Source organism: Sorex araneus, chromosome 2, assembly GCF_027595985.1.
Source record: "Sorex araneus isolate mSorAra2 chromosome 2, mSorAra2.pri, whole genome shotgun sequence".
NCBI lineage: Eukaryota > Metazoa > Chordata > Mammalia > Eulipotyphla > Soricidae > Sorex > Sorex araneus.
In genome coordinates, this window is record NC_073303.1 from 308,265,468 (window position 1) to 308,281,766 (window position 16,299).

Sequence of the window (16,299 nt, forward strand, 5' to 3'; positions counted from 1 at the left end):
CTATTTAAAATAGCCTTACCATTTCCATCCCCCGCTCATTTTTCTGCTTTATTGCCTTCATAGCACTTACTAAACTTTTGGTTCACTAGCCAATCTTCATTACTTGGAAAAATGCCTGGCAAATAGTAGTCGTTCTGTAGGTATTTGTTTGATGAAAGAATGAAGGAATGGAGATCTTATAGGATAGTAAGGAACTGTATTGTTCCTTTTAATTCAATTTTATCAAAGCAAATTCTAAATTCTATATCATAAAAATATAGACTTTCTGGATAAAATAGAAAAACATGAATTTTCTTTTTTGGAAAGCTATTGTGGACAGAAAACACCTGACTTTAATCCTGGCTACTTTCTTACTCGGTGACTCACCTTAAGAGGCCAAGTTCAAAGAGAAAAGTCTATCATGTAGAACTTGAGAAAAATAGCATTCCAAAACTCTTAAATTTTTAGAGAGAATGACCCATTTAAAGCGTTTGGTAGTAGAAAAAATGAAGGGTTTTGGGAAAATTTGGGAGTTTGCATATTTTTTCAGATTAAATGTTTAAAAATAACAAAAATACAACTTTTTTTCTTAAAACAAGAGATAATAAAAATATGTCTTTCCTACCAATGAAGATTTAAGAAAATCTAATGACATTTCAGTTTTATCATTTCATTAGTTTGAGGCCTCCCTGGTCAGCCTCACCTATGTATATATTCTGTCCACTGAATGTTGTTGCATGAAGTTTCATTATAGGAAATTTACACATGCCTTTTGATAACTCTGTTGTTTCACTCAGTCTTGTGAAGGGCACACCTTGTAGTTTTAGTTTGTTTGGTCATGTAATTTTCCTGCTCTCTTAATAAAAGAAATATTTTTTAAGAATGAAGAAAATATGAAATAATATGACATGAAGTAATATAATAGTGAAATAATACTTATTCATTTATTTTCCTCTCTTCATAAATCTGTTAAGATGAGTTTAAGATGAAAGATAATGTGTAATTTATACTGAAAAACCAGGATCAAGGAGTTGATCAGTCTTTCAAGGATCAAAGTCATTTGGGGATCTCATGATGCTTATTTGCAAATTACTGGAGTCCTTTAAATAAGGTACAAGATTGGTTTCAGTTACATATGGAGAATAGAAAACATGCTGAGAAATGTTCACGGTGTCACAATCATTGTGGACAGTAGAGGTGTCACCAGCTCTAAATATAAAATAAAATGAACGATTTCAAAATTAGTTATCAACATTTTATATGAAAAACATTTTAGTTTGTTTACTTTAAAATTTTACATCAACACTTTTAAACGTGCTTTCATATTTCCATAAACAATTAGGGATCCTTCCTTCCAAAAATAGTCATCTTGGTTTCTAAGATTTAAAGGTAATTTACCAAAGGAGATCATGACAGAATGGATTATTGGAAATATCATAGTCAAAAAAAAGCATCATAGAAAAACGAAATTTTTTTAGTTCTGTACTCAATATTCTGATCTTTAGTTATCAATTAATAAAAATATGCAGTTGAGAGACTAAGGAATTTAGATCTAAGAAGAGATGACTGAAGCAGAAAGAATTGAGTGGCCTTGCTATCAGATTGATGCTTTCCCCATATTTCTTTCTTTTTCCTTACTGAAATAGTCAATCCTTCAATAAGTCAGTCAACCGTATCAGGTCAAAGTCATCACTAGTTTAATGTAAAACAATTAAAAAAGAGATTTTCATAAAAGTTTTTTAAAGATAGTCTTATTTGGAAATGATACACTCATTTGATAGTACTAATATGTATTTTGAGAGCTGATATTGATAACATAGAGCCATTCATTTTATTAAATGCCTAATTTAGAAAAACTGAAAGCTGGTGGTCTTTTTTTTCATCTTCATAACCTTTGAGGTTGGGTGGGAGAAGCTTTGGTTCAGCTTTGAAATTTTCCAAGTGAGTGAGTAATTTTAAATGTGATAATAATTGTTCTATAGTACAACACTTACTAAAAGTTTAGCTTACTTTTTTAGCTAAAAAATATATTTTATATCTCAAAAATGTCTGGGATAAATACAGAAAGGGAAAACAAACCAGTATCATCCACCGTTGGGATCAAATATCTCATCCAGTGTTTTGGTCTGTCAAGGTACATAGTAATTATATACCTTGGGTAAAACTTTAAAAACTTTCATAGACTTCAGTGCCATAACAGATTGAAACTTTTTGAGAAAGAGGAAGTCACAGAACACAGAAATCACCAGCTAACTGCAACATAAGCATCTTATCAGCATGCAGTTCCAAACTTTCAACTATGTCAACTTTCTACCATACCCACCTAAGAAACAGAAAATCAGCACAAATTTCATTAACACATTTTGTAGGTGTGAAAAATGTGCTCTACCACTGAGCTGCATCATTGGATCTTTAGCATTCTTTTGAATGAAATTTTGTTTTACACCTTTACAGAAAAGCATAAGTAATTCACTTCATTCACAAATAATGTGTAAACATGGGTTTCTTTCCTGTCTTTTTTTTGTTTTCTTGGTTTTTTGTTGGGGGTGTTACTCCTGGCAATGCTCAGAGATTACCCTGGCTCTACACACAGGAATTACTTCTGGTAGTGCTCAGCGGACCAGTCAGGATGCCAGGGATCAAATCCAGATTGGCTGCATGAAAGGCAAGCACCCTATCTACAGGTCCCTTGGGTTCCCCTTGTGTAGGGCCTAAGAACTTTGTTATATTTCCATATGAACCCTGTCTAAAATTCCCTGTTCTATAATTTAGATATTTAAGTGTAACCATTTCCCTTAGAAATCCTCATTTGATCTTGGTTGTGTCATATGGAAGTGTTTAATTCCAGTATATTAATGGTAAATGGTTATGTTTATTTTAATAAGGTTTACCTTATAGCCTTTAGAAGCCATAAAATTCAAACATATCATTATAGTATTTGTATTTGCAGCCCATTCATGAAACATCTTATCTTTGAGCAACAGAAATAGATTTTTGTCAAGCTTCCAAAGCAAACCTTGAGCATGTAATTCTTGTGAAGAGAAGCAAAGTAGCAAGGTGTTCACAAGCAGCCTGTTGAATTGCAGGACCACAATGAGTGCTATGGAGAAACAATTGAAGGAGTGATGCTGCCCTTAAGAAACTGCAGTCTCTGGGAAAGGAATACTATGGAATACAAACATGTTTTGAGCCAATACCCCAAGAGCTGCAACTAGCATTTGGTAGAGGAAATATTACAGAGACTGCCGTGTGACTAAAGAGAAAAGGCCCCCTGTCTGAAAGGGCTTCTGGAGGACTTCCTAGTAGAGGAGGTCTTTCCCCGATAGTGAAGGACAGGAAAAAGGAAGGAGGCATTCAAGCAAAAGGGGGTGGCTTGTACAATAGTTCAGGGGAATGAAGGGAATTCAAGTGATTCAGAGAAAGTTCTGGTGGAATAGGTAAAATAATCAAGATTTCTACCCATGTAGGTTTATTTCACATATGTAAAACTCACTTTATTATAATCACATTTTCTAAAGCAGGGTCCAGGGTTTCACAATTTTGATTCAATCTGCTGCCTGGCCCTCCGCATTGTCTTGTAAATGGGGTAACACCATCAGGAAGATAATGGTTCTCATATGTCACCAACAGCAATCCTATGGGTAGCTCATTCCATGCATAAAATTCTTGACTTTCTTTGGTGGGTGGGAACATGAGAAGGCCCTCACCCAGCTATACTCAGGGATTACTCCTGACTCTGTGCTCAGGAGTCACTCCCAAAGAGGTTTGGGGATCGTATAGGGAGCCAGAGTTCAAACTCAGATCAGCCACATGCAAGGCAAGAAACCTACCTGTTGCTCAGGCCCCAATTCTTGACTTTCAAATAATTTTTTGTGTCCAAAGCAGGGCTTTCAGAAGAGAGAGCCGAATAGAAACCACTAAAATTATCAGTTTGAAATGGGCCCACTGACCTCTAATTTCGTCTACAAGGAAACATCACTGAGCAAGATTCATCACTAGAGACACACTCCTATGTGTCCATGGGAACCTTAGTTACCTACCTGCAGATACCAGGCTCCACATGTGTGCTCTGCTCAGAGGACCTTGCTAAAGACTCTGGACACCTGGGCTCGGAGGTACACAGACTGAGCACTTGTTTTGCACAGAGGAGGCCCAGGGTCTATCCCCAGTACTACATGGTTATTGAGCACATCCGGTGCTAATTATTTAAAATTGTACATTCAAGCTCCTTTCCCAACATGTTTACATTTTTACTCCCTAATTTTAGTTTCAGTTCATTCCTCTCAATTTCTTCATACTGTAAAATGGGGACATGAGGATGCATAGTGTTAGAAATAACTTGCACCCTCAGGCACTCACCGTTTGCCAACGTTGCCACCTTGCTCCCCAACCCAGGTCTGTGAACGTCCTGGACTGCCATCCCTGCATTAGCGACCTCGGATTGGACCCACACTCTCCCACAGCCTGGACCGCCATCCTTCCTGCAGGTGCATGCCAACACCACCGCCTTGCCCCCACCAAGGTCTGTGACCCCAGCGACTTACACGGCAGGGGGCATGACCCTCAAGTTGGGGGCGTGGCCTCCAGTGCAGTAGGCGTGGCTTCTCCGTTAGTGGGCGTGGCCTGAGCTTCCTTGGCTAACGGCAATCTTCATCACCTAAGTCCCTGAGCAATATCATCTTCCTCAAACACAATAGGCCAGTAGTCCACTAGTCTACTCCAATTGCACCAAAATACTAGTGAACACAAGAAGCAGTATAAACCCAAAATAGAAGATCATGCCCTCCGAAAGCTTCACTAGAGGCTCCACATAAGGCACAGAGGAACACCAGAAGAAGTACATATTCTAGGAAGGAAAAAACCAGAGGCGACCGCAATTGATCAAGCTCATTCAGATTCCTTTCTTGCTACAAGAGGGAACAGTGATAGTGAACTAGAAGATCACACTTCCATACAACCACAACATGAAGACACAGCGCAAATCCCCACCATGAGGAAAGGATGATGAAAAGAGTCCAGAAGCCTCCCTAGGCATTACCCACAAATATGAGCTCTATGACAAATAATTTAGACATGAAATGCTGAAGATGTTCAGTGAACTCAAAGAAACGGTGGAACAGATATCCAGTAAATTAAAGGAGGACATAAAAGAAACAAAGAAACAGACAGCCAAGAAAATAAGGAAGAAATGAGAACAGAAATTGGAAAGCTACACACAGAAGTATCAAGAATAAAGAATTCGGTAGATCAAATAAAAAAACTCAGTGAGTGAATGCTCTCAACAGTAAAATGGCTACAGAATCAGTGAACTTGAAGATGAAATTCAGGAAGCTTACAGGCAAAAACATACAATGGGAGAAGACCTCAAAGTAGCTCTAGGGTGAATCAGAGACCTAGGGGATGCTTTCAAGAGGAACAACATTAGAATCATCGGATTACCAGAGGACAGAGAGGCAACCCCAATGGAAAAGTCACAGTTAAATAAATCATTGCTGGAAAGATCCCAGAGCTGGAGAATGCAGGTATTCAGATTCAAGGAACCCGAAGGGTGCCAGCTAAAAGAGACCCGAATAAGAAGACTCCAAGACATTCTATCATAGTTAGAATGGTGGATGTCATGAATAGAGACATAGTACTGCAAGCAGCAAGGTCAAAGAAGGAAATCACATACAAAAAAGCACCCCTTAGATTTACAGCAGACCTATTAGAGGAAACCCTCCAAACCCGAAAACAATGATGGAATATAGTGAAAACACTCAATGAAATGAATGCCTCACCAAAAGTACTTTATCCAGCTAAACTCTCACTCAAACTCAAAATAACAATACACACTTTTATGGATAAACAACAGCTCAGGAACTTCATAGATAGACTCAAAATGAAAGCTAAAAGAAGGACTAAAGGGGCTACTGTAAGACAAGAAAAAAACCTACAGGGACAACAATCCCTTACAGAAAGACGGCACAAAACCTCATGACAATAATCTCTCTCAACATCAATGGTGTAAATACACCAATTAAGAGACAGAGAGTGGCAAAATGGATTCAGAAACTGAACCCAACATTCTACTGCCTACAAGAAACACATCTGAACAGTCAAAGCAAACATAGACTCAAGTCAAAGGATGGAAATCAATCCTGCAAGCAAACAACTCCCTCAAAAAAGTGGAGGTGGCCCTACTAGTATCTGACAACATAGATTTCAGGTTGAAAAAGATCAGAAGGGACAGTGAAGGTCATTTTTTATTAATCAAGGGATATGTACAACAGTAAGAAATCACACTCCTAAACATATACGCACCAAATCAGGACCAGCAAAATACTTACGACAACTGTTAACAGACTTTAAGTAGGACATTGTTAGAAATAGAAGTTGGAGGCTTCAACACCACCTTATCACCTCTGGAAAGATCAACAAGATTAAAACTCAGCAAAGAAATACTGGCTTTGAAGGAAGAAATAGAAAAGAGAGGGCTAACAGATCTGTACAGGACTTTACATCCCCCCAAAAAAGAATACACATTTTTTTCCAGTGCACACAAAACATTGTTCAGAATAGACCACATGCTGGGCCACAAAACATACCTTAACAGAATTAGGAAGATAGATACTGTATTGACTACCTTTTCAGACCACAATGCACTGAAGATAGAAGTTAATCATGCACGGATGCAGAAAACCAAATCAAACACATGGAAATTAAACAACTCAATGTTGAACAATGAGTGAGTTATGAGAGAAATCAGGGAACAAATCAAAAGATACCTAGAAACAAATGAGAATAAAGACATGAGCTACCAGAACCTGTGGGACACAGCTAAAGCCTTGTTAAGGAGTAAATTTAGAGTGCTGCATTTCTCAGGAAGGAAGAAAGGGCCCACATAAATATTTGATTTCACAGCTCAAGATCTTAGAAAAGGACCAACAAAAGGAGCCCAAGCCAGGCAGAAGGTAAGAGATAATAAAACTTAGAGCAGAAATTAATGCTGTGGAAACTCAAAAAACAATTTGAAAGATCAATGAAACCAAGGGCTAGTTCTTCGAGAAAATAAACAAGATTGATAAACCACTAGCAAGATTTACAGAGAGAGAGAGAGAGAGAGAGAGAGAGAGAGAGAGAGAGACCTAATAAACAGAATCAGAGGTGAAAATGGGGACATCACAACAGAATCCAAAGAAATTCAAAATATCATCAGAGTCTACTTTGAAAGTCTGTATGCCATGAAACAAGAGAACCTAAAGGAAATGGATAAATTCCTGGATTCCTATAATCTCTCAAGGCTGAATCAAGAAGATCTGGAATACCTGAATAGAAACCAAACAGTTTCTATGAGGCTCATATCTCCTTAATACCAAAAGCAAGCAAAGACACCACAAAAAAAGAGAAGTATAGGCTGATATTCCTAATGAACACAGATACATAGATTCTCAACAAAACATTAGCACTGTACCACTGTCCTTCCGTTGTTCATTGATTTGCTCGAGTGGGCACCAGTAACATCTCCATTGTGAGACTTGTTGTTACTGTTTTTGGCATATCAAATGCTCCACGGGTAGCTTGTCAAGCTCTGCTGCGTGAGTGGATACTCTCAGTAGCTTGCTGGGATCTCCAAGAGGGACAGAGGAATCGAACCCAGTTGGCCGTGTGCAAGGTTGTGCTATTGTGTGCTACCCGCTGTGCTATCGCTCCATGCCCCAACCATGGTATAGTGGTGAGCATAGCTGCCTTCCAACAAAATATTAGCAAATACAATTGAACAACTCATCAAAAAGATCATACAACATGACCAAGTGGGATTCATCCCGGGGATGCAAAGCTGGTTTAATATTCACAAATCAATCAACATAATCCATCATATCAACAAAAGAAAAGATAAAAAAACATAATTATATCAGTAGATGCAGAGAAAGTATTTGACAAGATCTAGCACCCATTTATGATGAAAACTCTTGCCAAAATAAGTATTAAAGGAACTTTCGTCAATATAGTCAAAGCTATCTACCACAAGTCTATGGCAAGCATCATCCTTAATGGGGAAAAACTAAGAGCCTTCCCTCTAAGATCAGGGATGAGACAAGGATGCCCACTCTCACCACTTTTGTTCAATATGGTACTGGAAGTACTTGCAATGGTGGTTAGGCAAGAAAAGATATTAAGGGCATTCATGTAGGAAAGGAAGAAATCAAGCTCTCACTATTTGCAGATGATATGATACTATATTTAGAGAACCCTAAGGCCTCTATCAAGAAACTCCTAGAAACAATAAACTTGTATAGTAAACTTGTAGGCTATAAAATCAATACCCAAAAGTCCATGGCTTTCCTATATGCAAATAATGAGAGAAAAGAAAGTGACATGAAAAAAAAGCAATCCCATTCACAATCATGCCTCAGAAAATCAAGTACCTCGGAATCAGCTTAACTAAGGACGTAAAGGACATGTACAAAGAAAACTACAAAACACTACTTTACGAAATAAAAGAGGACATGAGGAAATGTAAAGATACCCCCTGCTCATGAATTGGGAGAATTAACATTGTCAAAATGGCAATACTCCCCAAAGCATGACATTCTTCAAGGAAATAGATCAAATACTTCTGAAATTCATATGGAACAACAAGTCCCCACAAATAGCTGAAGCAATCTTTGGGGAAAAGAAGATGGGAGGCATCACCTTCCCCAACCTCAAACTCTACTACAAAGCATTATTAATTAAAACAATATGGTACTGGAACAAAGGCAGAGCCACAGACCAATGGAATAGGGTTGAATATCCTGAAACACACCCTCAAATATACGATCATCTAATCTTTGATAAAGTAGCAATAAATGTGAGGTGTAGAAAGGAAAGCCTCGTTAACAAATGATGCTGGCAAAACTGGACAGCTACATGCAAAAAAAGTGGGCTCAGATCTCTACCTAACACCATATACAAAAATCAGATCAAAATGCATTAAAGACCTCAACATCAGACCAGAATCCATCAGGTATATTGAAGACAAGGTTGGCAAAACCCTCCAAAACTTTGAAGCTAAAGGTATCTTCAAAGATGACACACCATTGGCCAAACAAGTGGAAACAGAGGTAAATAAATGGAACTATCTTAAACTAAGAAGCTTCTACACCTCAAAAGAAACAGTAACCAAAATACAAAGACAGTCTGCAGAATGGGAAAGGATATTCACCCAATAACCATCGGATAAGGGGTTGATATCAAGAATATACAAGGCAGTGGTTGAACTCTACAAAAAGAAGACATCCAATCCCATCAGAAAATAGGGGGATGAAATGAACAGAAACTTTCTCAAAGAAGATATCCAAATGGCCAAAAGGCACACGAGAAAATGCTCTTCATCACTAAACATTAGGAAGATGCAGATCAAAACAACAATGAGATATCACCTCACACCATAGAGACTGGCACACATCCAAAAGAACAAAAGCAACTGGTGTTGGTGCGGATGTGGGGAGAAAGGGACTCTCCTTCACTGCTGGTGGGAATGCTGACTGGTTCAGCCTTTTTGGAAAACAGTATGGACATTTCTCAAAAAATTAGAAATTGAGGTTTCCGCCGCCATCGCTGCTGAGAAAAAAATTTCTGCTTCACCTGCCAAGTTTTTGAGCACCATCCCATTCCCACTGTCCATCTCTACGCAGCGGGGGGGGGGGACCCTTGCTGTTCTGTTTGGAGATGTAAACATTCTGGAATATACTCAACAAGAGAAATGCCCATGATCCTGGAGGCCAACTAACTACTTTCGCACCAGCAGCTTCTTGCAGAAATGTCTCTAAACTGTGAACTAAGCTACAGCCCCATGCCACCCCGGGAGGGAAAAGGTTATTCTCTCTCGGCTTTTCCTTTCCCCGGCGGTGGCGTGATAACCACGCCCACTAAAGAGAGGTATGAGCTTGCAGTGACGGGATGCGCGGGAGATCTCGGGATGAGAGGCATTACCGGCACTGTCCTCCACACAGATATGACCAGAGTGGCCACACACGAGCAGCCCCTCCGTTGTTGAACGCCCATGATCCTGGAGGCCAACTAACTACTTTCAGAACCAGCAGCTTCTTGCAGAAATGTCTCTAGACTGTGAACTAAGCTACGGCCCCATGCCACCCTGGGAGGGGAAAGGTTTTTCTCTCTCGGCTTTTCCTTTCCCCCGCAGCAGCATGGCAACTCCCATCTTATAAGTCCCACTACACTAAACAGAGGTATGAGCTTGCAATGATGCAATTTCTGGCAGAAATTTCTCTCGACTTTGTTACTAAAATGCCAGAAATCCAAAACCTCATATGCTCTTCATTCTCAGCAATGGAAAGCAAATTATCAAATGCTGCCTCTTCAGCAGGTCTGATTGTTGGAGGGAAATTCCAAATAATAATAATAAGTTTCCTGTTGAAATATATTGAATATAATCAAAATAAAGAGAAAGTAAAGTGAAAATCATTTGCCACACAGGCGGGTGGTGGGAGTGGGATGGGAGGTATACTGGGGTTCTTGGTGGTGGAATATGTGCACTGGTGAAGGGATGGGTGTTCGATCATTGTATGACTGAGACTTAAGCCTGAAAGCTTTGTAACTTTTGACATGGTGATTCAATAAAAAAGTTAATAAATAAAATTAGAAATTGAGCTCCAATTTGACCCAACAATACCACTTCTGGGAATATATCCCATAGAGGCAAAAGAGTATAGTATAAAAGACATCTGCACTTGTATGTTCATTGCTACACTGTTTACAATAGCCAAAATCTGGAAAAAACCCAAGTGCCCAAGAACAGATGACTGATTAAAGAAACTCTGGTATATCTATACAATGGAATACTATGCAGCTATTAGAAAAGATGAAGTCATGATATTTGCATATAAGTGGATCAGCATGGAAAGTATCATATTAAGTGAAATGAGTCAGAAAAAGAGGGACAGACATAAAAAGATTGCACTCATCTGTGGAATATAAAGTAACAGAATGGGAGACTAACGCCCAAGAATAGTAGAGATAAGGACCAGGAGGTTTACTCCATGGCTTGGAAGCCAGCCTCAAATGCTAGGGGAAAAGGCAGCTCAGATAGAGAAGGGAACACTAAGTAAAGGGTGTTTGAAGGATCCGCTTGGGTTGGGAGATGCGTGCCCGATGTAGACTATAGATAGAACACAATGACCACTCAATGCCTCTATTGCAAACTACAACACCCAAAAGGAAAGAGAGAACAAAAGGGAATGCCCTGCCACAGAGGCAGTTTGGGGCGGGGGGGATGAAAAGTGGGTGGGGGGAGGCATACTGGTAACATTAGTGGTGGGAAATGGGCACTGGTGGGTACTCAATCATTGTATGACTGAAATGCAAGCACCAAAGTTTAAGTATGTAACTGTACCTCACGATGATTCACTAATAAAAAACCAAAAAACCCTTGCTCAAACTCTTAGGTGAGCAGTGTTACCATCTAAGGAAGAAACAACTACCTTTCTCAATTTCCAGTCTAGTGCTTTCTATCAAAGTACGCCAAGACCGCTGAATGTGCAAAGAGCACCCTACTTTTAAAATAACAAACAGCTGGTTGACCATCTCATCATCTTAGTTAGTTGCTGAGCCATTAGAATCAAGACTCTTAATGTCAGTGATCAACCTTCAGGGAGATTGCTCCCTGATCATTAACTAAAAACAAATGTGAAAATAAAATTAAAAGGGAGAAAACGAGAACTTTACTCCTGTAACACACAGAACAGAACCTGAAGAGAGAATTTAATATGTGAGATGGTTGGGTGGTTGGCCCTGGACCAGAACCTGCCTGCATGAGCTTTTTTCTTACTCCTAAAATAAGTTCATGACTTTGAGTCATGCTCTTTAAACATTCCCACTAGAAGACAATCACTATCTTTGATTACCATTAAATTTCACCCCCAAAATATTTGATGCTCCCAAGGCTGATTGATACTCCCAAATAATTTCTAAGTTTATCTTGGAACTTTGAGAATTTTGTCCCCTTCTTGGTTAACTCAATCCTCTTTGAGTCAAAAACTGCTTTCTCATCCTTCTATATTCCCAAGTATCAACAAAGTACGTGACATCAAGGTGATATAAATCTGAACTGGTGTTGAGTGTATGTCTGTGCACCACACAAACTGGAGTGGAATTATGATGCTCATTTAATATATTATAGATTAATTTTTCATTAATTAAAATAAAATGGAGACCATGAGACCATTTATATGGGCCTTGATTGTTTTATGTTAAGAAAAAAAGAAAGAAAGAAAGAAAGAAAGAAAGAAAGAAAGAAAGAAAGAAAGAAAGAAAGAAAGAAAGAAAGAAAGAAAGAAAGAAGAGAGAGAGAGAGAGAGAGAGAGAGGGAGGGAGGGATGGAGGGAGGGAGGGAGGGAGGGAGGGAGAGTATTTTGTGAACCTTACTTATTGAAGTTCTTATAATGCCCACAAATTTCAAAAAGTTTCAGAGGCATGCTGACAGCCACTCTCCATATGCTCAGGCTGAGCCTCACCCAAGACTGAGGCTGTTCCTGAACATCTCATACCTCACAACGCTAGTATTCCAAGAGCAGTGCACCACATGTGATGGGACTTAAAGTAAAAGTCAATGAATCTTAGAGGGAAATATATTTTTACAGATATATATGTATATACATATATGTGTATATATATAAGCACACAAGGCTCAACCTTTAACAACATGTTAGAAATCTCTTATTGACCCCTGGTTTAATGACCCCTGTGTGAAATACAACAATCTACACACTTTCCTCTAAGGAAACATTTTTGGATCATTTTCAGCTGTTTATTTATAATAAACAATACAAAATAAATTATTTCAGTTCTGCTTTGGGGCAGGGGTTGAGGTTCAGGATGAAAACATTCTAAATATGGTGGTGGGAAGGGGTAATGGTGGTCAGATTGGTGTTCAATGTTCAGTGTAATCAAATATTGTGAATTACTTTATAAAATAAATTTTTTTAATTTTGAAAGGGATTTAAAGGAATAATTACATAAAAAGAATTCTGGGATTTTTAACTATGTATATATGTATGAATGTATAAATATACAAATATATGCCTTTAAATAGAAAAAGAATACCTCTAAGATACTTAAGCCCCTGTCAACACTCAAAATCATTATACTTCCCCCCTTTTATTAAAAAAAAAGTTACTTTTCATTAACTTTCTGTCATTTGTTACACTTTCCCATCTGTTGATCTGTTGTTGTTGGTTTTATATTCTGTATCCTGTGCATGCATTTACTTGCTTAATTTCTTAAACTTTAATGGCAAAAAAAAACTGAATATAACCTTACCTTAATGAAAGATACTTGATAAGAATATCTGTTTCACTCTGAAATTTAGCCTTACCAAGCAAGTGGTGACTTCTGTAGCAGCCCATTACTCCCTTACTTGATACATTTCTCACTCTTATATTCCAGCTAACATTCTAACTACAATCTTTGTGGAACTTAACAATGACAATCAGAAAAACTATTACCTTGTGCATCTGGTATCTAAGATTTGTTTTTATTTCATTATCCAATAAACTTTTCCAACAGCAGTCTTTCAGAGCACAGGCATCTGGAGAGGTTATGTTATAGACAGAGCTGGATCTGCAACAACAAATTTCTAAGTTAAAATGCTAAGCAAACTCTTTCTTGTAAGAAAGCAATCTACAAAGCAATGGATGAGTTAGATCCTTTACTAGCTCATGAGGACAAAATGATCAGGCACTTTTCAGTGCTGAAGCTTTCTCTTGATCATAGCTCTGTAATCAGAAAATATGAACTAGAAAATAATCTGTACACTTACCTACATCAACATTCAATTGCATCTTTACCTTTCACTGTAAAATCATCAGTAAAAATCCACCTATTATCCTTGCTATTTGACAAGTTTCTATTGCTATATAAATAACATTGATCTATAACATTATATAGCTTTGAGGTACATAATTATATGGCAACATAAATTTACACATAAGTGTGTATATTGCAACATATAAAGAGCATATATGTTTATATTATGCACATATTTAGAGATAGCATTGCATCTCTAACACCAAAACACCCAGTTGTTGAGTAACTCAAGGTAACCAGAGAGTTGCAACAGCAGAACTGGAAGGCTCATCTGCAGACTCTCAGGACAACACTCTGACCTCCTGACCATTCCACTTCCCTGACCCTTCTCATCCTGCTCCCGTCAGTGCTAAAGCAAAGTCGATGGCTTTGGTGTGTGGCAACAGTCTCTCTCCCATCAGGCTTGGCTGAAACTTTGCTGTGGAGTTGGATTGGAGACACAGACCTTTCTGCTCTTGCTTTAGACAAGGAGAACTATTTCTCCCTTCAACTCAACACAGGTCACTGTATCACTGTATCACTGTCATCCTGTTGTTCATCAATTCGCTCAAGCGGGTGCCAGTAACATCTCCATTTGTCCCAGCCCTGAGATTTTAATAGCTTCTCCTTACTCGTCCTTCCAAATGATGCCATATTGCAGGCTCTTTCATGGTCAAGGGAAAGAGACACGTTATTGTTACTGTGGAGCTTGCCAGGCTCTGCCGAGCGGGTGGAATACTCTTGGTAGCTTGCTGGGATACCAACACAGGTCACCTTGGAGAATTTGTCGGGGGTAAAAAAGAATAGGAAGGAAATGGAGAGCAAAAACCAGATTGAAGCCCCAGTCAGAGTCCATACATAGGAGAAAGACCACAGCTACCAACAGGGAAGTCTCCTTTCTGATTCTGCCTAGAATATTCCTGGAGGTCAACAGTATTGTTCCTTTAATTGTGGGAACTGAAAAGTTGCCTACTACAAGGAGATATTGAGACAGGGGCTGTCATTCAATGGTTTGCCTAGTTGAATCACTAAAGAAAATCACTTGATCATATGGGAGTTCCATAATCACTTTTCCAATAAGTCTCCATATTGTTTTCCATAGAGTCTACACCAGATGGACATCCCCACCAATAGTGCTTGAAGGTTCCTTTCTCACCACACACCCACCAATACTAATTGTTTAAAGTTTTGCATATATGACATTCTCACTGGTGAAAGATGACAAACTTTGGTCACTGAATTACAGACCTGAAAATACCAGGTTGGCAGGAGGGGAATGACAAGGTAGACAGGAAATAAAATAAGAGCATAGCACATCCGTGGTCATAAAGTGAGGTAACCACATGTGCCCAAAACTGTATTTATCAATCAAAAAATAGTGACGGTTAGTGTGGATGAAAGAAAGATCAGACCAGAGGTGACAGCGGGGACAGGGATAGAGGGTCATGGGTACTGCAGTGGCAGTGATGTGCAATAACTTTGTACTCCAAGACTATAAAATTAAACAGAATAATAACCCTGTTACCTGTAATTTTTAAATGAAAGAAAAGAAAAAGATAAAAGGCTTCCTCTTTCCGCCAATCACCCCAAAGTGATCCACAAACCCACTGGTCCTGTTCAAAGAGATGAGATGACTTAGAGTGGCAAGGGAGACAAAAATTCTCTTATATCAGTCTGGTCACTGGGCAGTGATGTCATGTTGCAAACCATTGGATGCTGGGTATTTTCTGAGAAGGGGGCTAATACATGAAAGCAGATTGTATTTCACACGGATCTCAGAGACAAAGGCATGGTCAGGTCACTAGCCTGCCTACTACTGAGTTGCACCATCTGTTTGTGACAGGACATTCCTGGAACTCCTTTGCCTTGTAAACAGCTATCACGAGAACCATTTCTCCCTGACACTGCGCCTTTCATTGGTGACCTATTGGTCAACAACACCAAGTGACATTGTTTGTTAAACCTCAATGTTGATCTCATGATCTTTGTTCCCACTTTTTTATGCCAACATGATAAGCCTCCCTGAGCAATTCACAAATGAGCAGCAAATTGTAGCAAAGGCAAAGATGGGAGAAAAAAGCACACATCTGAAAATGATTAACCTGCAGACATTAGAAAGACACAAAACCATAACAGAGAGATGCCCTGCAGAGTATTGTGCCTATTTAAGCATACTTGATTGAAAAATGGTTAGTAACAGAGAATTTTAATGGCTTTAATTTGAAATGAGATGACTCAAGAATTACAAATAAAAATTTCCTCCATGCAGCAGCACCATTCAATTTAGTCTGAATTGCCCAGTGATGAATTAATTTGGAACAGCACTGACTGAAAAATTGCCATAGATGTGCATCTGTCAAAGGAATTTGTCACAGATTGTCAACCCACTGTGACACGAATAGCACAAATCCAGGGGGCTGCTCTATGAAAGGTGACCCCTTATGCTTAATGAGAACTTCCCTGAGAGCCAAATATGGTAAGGTCCAGGCTAAACAA